General features: G+C 37.5%; 1 long non-coding RNA gene across 1 annotated transcript; it reads left to right on the top strand.

Annotated features, from left to right (window-relative positions):
* Nucleotides 1-270: 270 nt before the first annotated feature.
* Nucleotides 271-1,833, top strand: LOC307172095. The gene is made up of 3 exons (XR_013823653.1): nucleotides 271-333; nucleotides 849-958; nucleotides 1,733-1,833. It is a non-coding gene; the product is annotated as an uncharacterized lncRNA (long non-coding RNA).
* Nucleotides 1,834-6,966: the final 5,133 nt, after the last annotated feature.

The following is a 6,966-nucleotide window of genomic DNA, read 5'->3' as shown; positions in this document are numbered from 1 at the left end:
ACTGAAAACAGGTTGACTAATCGATTCTTGGGATTTAAGAATTGATATTGTTTCGTAAAAATGAGAATCAAATAAAATCGAGAAATCAATATTTTTTACCCAGCCCTTGACATTACTCAGTTCATGTAGTGTGAATGTTATAATGGCAAACGTTTTTTTTTTTTTTTAATTTAAGATTGTTTGAAGGAATGATATAAGAAAATACTGCTTTTTAAGGACTTTTCATTGAATAATTTCTTCTTTCCCCCTCTTCAGATTCGCCAAGGACCAGCTGATTACTGGCAATTTGGTGGAGGATTATTCTTTAGCTGCTACATTGCACTATCACTTCTGGTACAGATTCATTGGCCTTTTGTGTTATTTTTTTATTTTACTTGATTTAATAAATTACTTTTAATTAGTAGCCTACAATGTATGGTTAGGATTCTGAATTAAAACAGTGTAATGTTTCTCCACAAATATTATCAGAAATATACGGAGCCCCCAGGGGTCAGGCAAATTGTTGAAACAATATAAACCTGCATTGAAAGATATAGGCCTAATTCAAAGAGCAACAGACCACAACCCTCTCAGCTCAACACCACAATTTGTTGATTTCTTCATCTGTTTTAAAGATGAAATCATGACCTTATCATTATAGTAATCGTAACTGACACATGGGAGTAATATTAATTTTTTTACAATTCCATGTTGGGGCTCTGAAGAATTGCTTGTGTGAATACATAAAATGTGTTTTAGAATGGATAGTGTTGTATACTTTGTTTTCTACCCGACTAATTGAACTGTAAAGTGAAAATCTTGTACATGACTTATTTTGTATTGAGTTTTTCTTGCTTTTATTTATACAGGATAGTACAGACAGCAGGCAAGAAGTGAAGAGGAAGTGATGGCATCAGGAGCAGCACAACCAAAAGCTTGTGACCCCATGGAAGTTGTCCGAGTGCGTGGAAGAACAAGTGTAAGTGCAGAAGCCGATCTTAGGATGTAGTGGAGGAAGTGTATATGAAGAAGATATAAAGGAGCCAACTTGTTTAGTTTTTAAAATTGAACTAAGAGCCAGTGCAAATGTTGTAAAACAGGAGAAATATGTTCTGTAACATAACATTAGAGCGAGTAGACTTTGTAAAGTTGCTACTACTTACATGTCAAGTGATAAGCAATATTTGAGTTGGATGAATGATGGGCAAATATTTGGTTTTCTAACTTGTCCTGGGAACCCTCAGTACTGCACACCCACTTCAGATCTTGCAGTTTCTATAAATGAGCTAATGTGATGAATCCGGTATATTAGATGAGGGAAACGTACAAAGTCTGCATCTGAAAACTTAGGCAGCTGACTCATTGCCTCGCTGCCCTATCAGGCAACGACTTAGCAGGCAGCGTTTACACACTAAGGTGCCTCACAAAACCGATTTAGTTTAGTTTTTATTTATTTGAGCAGTAACCATTCTGATTTCAGACAGACTTATGAGGCAGCATAACGGTTTAATGATCTTCAACACTAATTATTTTTTAGAAATTACTTCAAAGTGGTAAAAGTTGGTCAAAATGTACATTTTGTGCTTCCAATATGTGCAGTGCAGGGGGTGTTCCAGGACAGGTTTGCAAACCCCTTATCTAGATACACTTGATGTGGGGCACCAAAAGGCTAACCTGACACATCTGATTGAACTGTGAAAAGGAATTAAAAAAGTGGCATAATGGTTGACTGATTTATTTTCTCTTTTCAAAGGGCCGTTGGGAGAGCGACAACAGAGGAGTGAGAAGCTGCACGGTTATTGTTTTGTTTGTGAAATGGTTAATTTTTCAGATATGCATATATAACGTGTGCATATATATATATATATTACTTTTTTCTTTTCTTGTTTTGTGATACTTGTACTTGCTTAATAAAGTAACTTTAAAAGTGAACTACTGGTTTCTGTTCATTGAATACCTTTAACATTTTAGTATAGTTTAGTGGATTACATGTAATGATTGTATTTAGGGGTTTACTGTAAAATAAGGTAACCCAAACAGACAAATATGGTAGCCCATATATATACCCGTTGTGGCCCATAAGAGCCCTAGATAAGACCTATCTGGGTCCCATCATCAACCCATCTGGGCAGATTCCTGTAGGCCCTAAATGGGTGCTACCTAGGTTACCCACATGGGCCCGATATGGAGCCCATCAAGAGCCCATCATCAACCCATGTGTGCAGACTCCTGTAGGCCCTAAATGGGTGCTACCTAGGTTACCCATATGGGCCAGATATGGAGCCCATCAAGAGCCCATCATCAACCCATGTGTGCAGACTCCTGTAGGCCCTAAATGGGTGCTACCTAGGTTACCCATGTGGGCCCGATATGGAGCCCATCAAGAGCCCATCATCAACCCATCTGGGCAGACTCCTGTATGCCCTAAATGGGTGCTACCTAGGTTACCCACATGGGCCCGATATGGAGCCCATCAAGAGCCCATCATCAACCCATGTGTGCAGACTCCTGTAGGCCCTAAATGGGTGCTACCTAGGTTACCCATATGGGCCCGATATGGAGCCCATCAAGAGCCCATCATCAACCCATGTGTGCAGACTCCTGTAGGCCCTAAATGGGTGCTACCTAGGTTACCCCTATGGGCCCGATATGGAGCCCATCAAGAGCCCATCATCAACCCATGTGTGCAGACTCCTGTAGGCCCTAAATGGGTGCTACCTAGGTTACCCATATGGGCCCGATATGGAGCCCATCATCAACCCATGTGTGCAGACTCCTGTAGGCCCTAAATGGGTGCTACCTAGGTTACCCATATGGGCCCGATATGGAGCCCATCAAGAGCCCATCATCAACCTATCTGGGCTAACACATGTGGGACCACCACGGAAACCGCGGCCAAAATTAGCTGGGTTCCCAGTTGGGTAGCCCAGGTGGGCCCCGGATATCAGCCCATTTGCAGCCCGTTTGGGCCCCACATGGGTGTGTTGGCTGGGTTAGTTCCTTTTTGCATCTGAACGTTTTTAATAGCTTTAACATGGTTGTGATGCGCTTTTCTGCATTACTGTACAGTACTTTTTATATTATCATGTTTCCCTTTACATGGTATGAAACTAAGCATAAGTGCAAGCAAACAGCAGAGTTTCCAATGATCAATAAAACAGCATGTGCTGTAAATAAATTTAATTCATCCATAATAATAATGCCAGTTGGTTATATCAACATATGTCAAATTAAGTTACGCGATATCAACTTATTTTTATAAGTTATAAACATTAATTTGAAATAACTTAAAGCGTATGTAGTAGATTTGCTTAAATAGCATTTAAACAAAGGAATTGCAAGGGATTAAAACCCCGCCCACACGCTGGTGAAAACTGGAAAAACCGGTTTTCTTTTGATTCCCTGAGAGGAGATCGATTAGCATTGGGGGTTGGCAAAGAATTGGCAGACTGGGGGGTGGGGGGTTTGTAATTTCTTGACTCTGTGGCAGCTAAAACAAGCAGCTAAAACAAAGTTACGAACGCTCGCAGCAATTCCACGAGCGTTTCCCAAAAATGCACTTAACATGAACGCGCGAGAACGCGCTCTACGTTCTACTTAAGAGTCGCTGTCCATTCGCGAAGTGCTGAAATATAACCTTATATGGAATCGTATTCTGAACGTTTAACCTAATAATTGTCATCTGTTGTGGATTAGCAATCAAGACAAGTATATATAAAGCACCTACAGGCGGAGGCACTGACAAAATGGCTGGAAAAAAAAAAAAAAAAACACGAAAAGATACCTTTCAAAAAGATGAAATTAATGTCCTTTTAGAGGAGATAGAGCGAAACAAATATGTAATTTTTAACAGATTTAAAGGATTTCTTTTATATATATATTTTTTCATTCATTTAATTTTGATTAAAATTATTAGATTAAATTATTTCTATTTTTTTTCTGACCTTTTTAATTATTTAATTTATACATTAATTTAACCAACAACAAAAAAGAGTAATAAAGTGTACAATAAAGTACAATCAAAACCTTATATTATAATCACATACATTTGAATAAAGTTAAAGGTGTAATCTGCCGGTTGTCCTGCAGGTGTCCTCATAAATCTGTCTTCTTATGATGCACTTGTGGATGTACGATTACTCCAGAGCACTCGTAGAGATCTACGAAGATTTTCAAGTGCTACTTAAGCTACGATGCTTTTGGGAAACAGACCGTAATATTAAGATCAGTCCTACGATCGTTTTTACGATCAATTTAGGCTTACGATGCTTTTGGGAAACGCAGCCCAGAAGAGTGGTGCTTGTGTTTAGACTTGTGTTTTACGTGATTAAATCAGGAAGATTACATTGGTTTCTTTTTAGTGCAGGACAGTTTAACAAAATGCAAAAATATAGTATATAAACATCGCTAAAACAAAGAGTGAATAAGAATAAAAAAAGTAATAAAGTTAAAGCTGCTGATAATTTTGTTTAAATTAACTAGCATTTTCTGAGTGAAAATTGTTTCCTAGCTTTTATTTAAGTAAATCCTACTCCAATTTTTAACATAAAAAATTTAACTCCTACATAAAAAAATAAAGTTTTTTTTAATTTTATTATTAATTTGATTATTTGGATCTCATTGAAATGGAAAAAAATATTATGCTGTACCAGGACAGTGCTGCTTTAATTAATAAAGTAAACCTATATGAGTTCAGTGAATCAGGTCAAAAGATTGTGAAAAATTACAATTATGTTAAAACACAACTAACACCATCAGATTTAAGTTTTTAGATTTCGTTTTATTTTTCGGTTTTAATTGGTTGTGACTGGTGGTTAAGTGAACTATACTGTAGGCCTACTTGAGTAGACAGATTTCTAAAAGACATTTAAATTGTTAGTTTTATCTTATTTGTCATTGCTCTTTTTCTACTTAATGTTGTTATGTTATGGATGAGTTAAATTTATTTACAGCACATGCTGTTTTATTGATCATTGGAAACTGTTTGCTTGCACTTATGCTCCATGGGCGTCAGTTTGGTTTGAAATGTGCTGGGGACAGAGACGCATTCGGAAGTGCATTTTCAGAAGTTCTGGTTACAATGACGCATTCATTTTTTTTTTCTCTCTTTCGCGCAGGTTATGTTTTGAAAGACGATGTCCTGTAGCTCAGGCACGGCCCCACTTTTCAACAGGCCCAAAAAAAAAAAAAAACTTTTACTATATTCTAATTTTGTCAATAATTATAAAAACAAATCGCCAATAAGCTCATAATTTGTGCTAAAATAGTGTTTAGTTTTAAAAACCATTTAAAAAAGCTGGTTATATTTTGATGTTTCTGCGCAAGTTCAGCAGACAGTGAGGTTGGGGTTTGTTCTGATCAGGGGTGCGTTTCCCGTACAACTATATAGGCTAGTTCGCTGCTTAACTACCATAGTACGATGCATCGTTGGAGAAATCAACTAGCTAGTCACGACTGTTTCCCGAAACCGTCTGTCGCAAAGTATCGTTCAACCACGTTGGTTTATGACGTCTCGCACGTGGTGGACTAATAACTTATTTTAATTCATCTGTTTGAGATCGAATTAACGCTAGATTTTGTCATATAAGTTACAGACATGGCATCTAAAGACCATTTCTAATTTTTCTCAGTTATTTTGCTTTATTACCAGACTCAATATTTGGCTCGTTCTTACATAGTAGAGCACGTTCGCACATGCGCAGTCTTCAAAAACGGTGCTTTAAATCTCTTGACAAACTAAAAGACGTAAATTACATTTATGTATTCTAAATAAATAACACGGGTCCTACTGAATGTCAGCTTGCTTATTTTGCTAAAGATAAGGATTTATTCAGTCTACATCTCATGTAAACTAGAAACTATGCTTCTAACGACAGCTCGAGAGCTGTCGTTCCAACCACACAAGTTTGCGATGCTGTTTGCGAACGTTCGTTGGAACGATGGTTTCGGGAAAGACCAAATCGTTGAACTATGCTGATAACGACGGAACTTGCGACCATAGTTGGCTAACGATGCTTTCGGGAAACGCACCCCAGAGCTCGTGAGTCGCTCGCTCAACCCAGATGTCCTGTTGCCTGGTTCGAAAATATGTGGAATAAAGGTTTTTTTCCTAGTCGACTAGTAGGCTAGTTGTTAATTTAAGTCATTTGTGGACAAATCGCCGCTTTATATTAATTGAATTACTTATAGCCTACAGGATAATGATAATATAATTAATACAAAACGAAATTCAATTTAAAGAAAGGCAGCTGTTCTGTTTGAGGTCTCTGTGAAAGTTTTAAAGCAGTCAGTTAGTGCCGCTTTCAGAGCGAAAACTGAAACTGAAAACGGTTAAAAAAAAATCGAACCAAAAGTCAAATTAATATGGACGGAAGTTAAGTGGTGTACAAAATGACTCATGAGGAAATCTGGGGTGCGTTTCCCGAAAGCATCGTTGGCCAACTATGGTCGCAAGTTCCGTCGTTACCAATAGAGTTCAATGGACATTGCGATGAACTTGCGACCATAGTTGACCAACGATGCTTTCGGGAAACGCACCCATGGTGGATACGCGTACCCACCGTCCCCACCGAAATCGACGCCTATGCTAGTACAATATCTTTGCTTCTGACAAGTTTCTGTAATAAATCCGTAAATCAATCACAAAACGTGTTGGCGAATAAAATTTTAAATTGTCAATTTAAAAAAAAACAGAAACGTGTAGCCTATAAAAACCACTTCAATTACAGTTAACAATATCTGAACTGTGCTCTTTTGCATACTTCTAATTTTCTCATGCACTTTGTCTTGTATTTCTGCAATAGATTAATTGATCTGGCCATATGTGACCAGACTAACGTAATTTCTCTGTCATTTCTCTGTCTTTTTATCTCTTTAAAATATTGCTACTTTTAGAAAAAATGACAATTATGAATCAAATTATTATGAACAAACAATGAAACTGTCAAAATTCAAGGCGATATAACGCACATCTCAGGTTAAATTAAT

Source organism: Squalius cephalus, assembly GCF_949319135.1.
Source record: "Squalius cephalus genome assembly, chromosome: 1".
Classification (NCBI taxonomy): domain Eukaryota; kingdom Metazoa; phylum Chordata; class Actinopteri; order Cypriniformes; family Leuciscidae; genus Squalius; species Squalius cephalus.
This window is presented reverse-complemented; position numbering and strand designations above follow the sequence as displayed.